At 34.4% G+C, this 2,902-nt stretch overlaps 1 long non-coding RNA gene across 1 annotated transcript; it reads left to right on the top strand.

The window, feature by feature from the left end:
- The first annotated feature begins 1,974 nt into the window (after positions 1–1,974).
- Positions 1,975–2,902, top strand: LOC138402651 (uncharacterized). Its single transcript, XR_011237010.1, has 2 exons — positions 1,975–2,195; positions 2,408–2,902. It is a non-coding gene; the product is annotated as an uncharacterized lncRNA (long non-coding RNA).

Raw genomic sequence — 2,902 nt, 5'->3', positions numbered from 1 at the left:
TGTGAAGTAGCTTTTATCATAACCTTAACACAGCTCTAAACAAAATTTCAACAAAATAATGAAGTATCAAGTCACTGAAAAAAAAATTGTTCATAACTTCATACTTGAACTTAATGTAATCTCTGAATATAGTTTATATATTTAGTTTCACAAGTTGTAACTCTTAGTATTTATAAATGTATGTGTGTAACTAGTTAACGGCACATAGCGTTTCAAAACTTTAATTATACTAAGTTACCGGAATTTTCAAACATAAGATGTACTTACTATTGAAAGCAATACCCAACAACAACTCAGTTAAGCAATGTTTATTACTAAACTGAAGGCAAACATTCACTTATACACCTCCAAGGTAAGTCGATAACATAATTAAACGGCATAAGCACCATTTATAAAGTGTTGATTAAGTAAGAAAAAAAAATGTTGGACTATACTCAGAAAATTACTTAAACTATCAAACAAAATTTCTAACTATTAGTTATTATTTAGTTAGTTAACCATAAAAACAGCTTAGTGCTCTTTGCAATGTGTCACTACTTAGAAAATTGTACAATCAGCGGAGTACATTTCATAAAATTCACAAAATTTCTCAAAATATACTGAAATAACTATATAAAAAAACGTTCGGGCGCCATTTGTAAGGGGTGGTAAATTGGACGGAATAGAAATATACCCGGATACGGAATAATCTACCACCTTACAAAGATTAGAGGAAAAAAAAAATAATTTTAATTTACTTTACTTGATCTATCTACCTAGTAAAGAATAGAAGCTAGCCGTCGACTCCCTTGTAATGCATATGAGGTGTTATAAATGAAATTTGCTAGATGTTAGGCAAAATTGTTTTTAATGTAACTTTTACCGGGGTCGCTTAATACTTAGTGATGGCTAATCATGCTTAGTTATTCTAGCTTAATGCCAAGACTTAATTTAGATACATTAGAATGCCTTAGGTAGATAGTACATAAATCTATGTTTTAAATTTAAGATGCCATTGGCATGGAATAGACAATGACACAGTAAAATTCATAAAATTGTTTCAAAATAAAAGCTCAGTAGTAAAGACAGGGTTCTTACTGTACACATACACTAAGAAGGTTCACTAAACAGTTCCAGGATACAAACATTTGCTTACTTGTAGGTGCGAAGACTGCAGGGTAGCTGGACGGCATCGGCCAAGATCCAAAACTCAATTTATTTGATTCTTCACAACCGAAATGTTTCATTACCAAGATTTTCACCAAGTCTTATCCATAGCAATTAAGTTGTCAACGTGAATGTGCAAAAGAAATAAATACGAAAACCGAAAACGTAAACGTAAAACTAAAACGGAAAACTGAAGCTAAACGTAAAACGTAAACGTAAACCCTATTGAACTCCTGGCCACCAATGGTTTTCAGAAGTCCACCCACAACCCATTATCCTCATTTATTTGGGAAGTTAAAATAACTGGAACATAACTGATGAAACATTGAAAATACGTTAGGATGACTAAAATTTATGACTATTGTATTTTTCCAGGCGAAGCCATGGGCGAAAAGAAGTGAGATTTTCCTGGAACGAAAAAAATTCGTCTTCACATGTTGACTCCAGGAAAATTCTAAAATCTCACCAATCGGTGTTGCCAGACGCAACCCGAGTGTGGTCGCTCTCAGTTAGTTTGATCATGAAGCCAATTCATTTTTGAATATTTGCGGAACCTAAGGATATATTATAAGAACCGTTTTGTTAATGACTTAACAATAAACAAATGATATTATGGTTTTATTTAATTATTTTGTTTTATTTTTACGACAATTGACAACGAAGCAAACGCCATCTATTGTGGCTCGAATGAACTCTGAACATCGACCCACGCGTAGTTCTGCACCTTGATGCTAGGTGGCACCAACATACTTTGAACAAAATAGATTTTAATTAAAAGCGAAACGCTAATTAGTAGTTCAAAATTTACAACGTCACAGTTCTCATAATTATTATTTTTGTAAATTGTGTTTTTGAACCAAATAAAGATTTTATTATTATTATGAAATGTTTTGCTAATATTTTTCTTAAAGATTTTATTTTTATATTTTTTCTATTAGGTCTGATTCAGAATATGAATTTGCAGTACCACCGGCAAAGGTGAAAAAACCCAGGAAGTCTTCCACGCCTGCAAAAGTAGCCAGCAAGCAAACGAGCGAGGAACCAGCAAGGTAATATTATCATTATACTTTATTTCAGAGCGCTTATAACCGTTATAACCGTTGAGCTACTACGACTTTATAGTATAACTTGTGTGTTTGCGATATTCAATATTTTAAAGCTATACGCGGTCAAGAGTTATGGGTTCGAATCCCTGTTTAGTTTAGTAAAAGCATGCTAGTTTTAATTTATAAGGTTACTAATATTTTTGTTTTATTTTTAGAAGCCGGAAAGGAAAACTTTTGGACATCTTCGGTCTGCAATCGGATGACGATGAAGGTGGTGCAGTGAAGTCGCTACCATCGTTTATAGTGAACAGGGTCGCGAACGGCGTCCAGAGACGGAGCGTGTCTACGACAGGACCATTTTATTTGGAGTTGCGCGTGTACGACCGCTGCGACGCCGAGGCTACCGAGTCGGACGAACGCTGGAAGAAAGCGCTGCTGCGTTTGGCCTGCTCGGTGGACGACGACTCGTCGCAGTGGAAAGCACTGCAGCGACTCGTAAAGGAACTGCACGAATTATTTAAGGACTCGGACCCGACATTTATGTCGGGTAACTTTAATTTTAAGAAAAGATAGAACAATTTTAATGTATACGTGTATGTGTATGTGTGTAGTACTTAGGTAATAAGGCAAATGAAGGAATAACATTATAAGAAAGGTTTTATTTTTATTAATTCATTAGTTAGGTTCCTAATAAATGGTATAAGGTTTTA

The sequence above is a fragment of the Maniola hyperantus genome, chromosome 8 (genome assembly GCF_902806685.2).
Source record: "Maniola hyperantus chromosome 8, iAphHyp1.2, whole genome shotgun sequence".
In the NCBI taxonomy this organism is placed as follows: Eukaryota; Metazoa; Arthropoda; class Insecta; order Lepidoptera; family Nymphalidae; genus Maniola; species Maniola hyperantus.
This window is presented reverse-complemented; position numbering and strand designations above follow the sequence as displayed.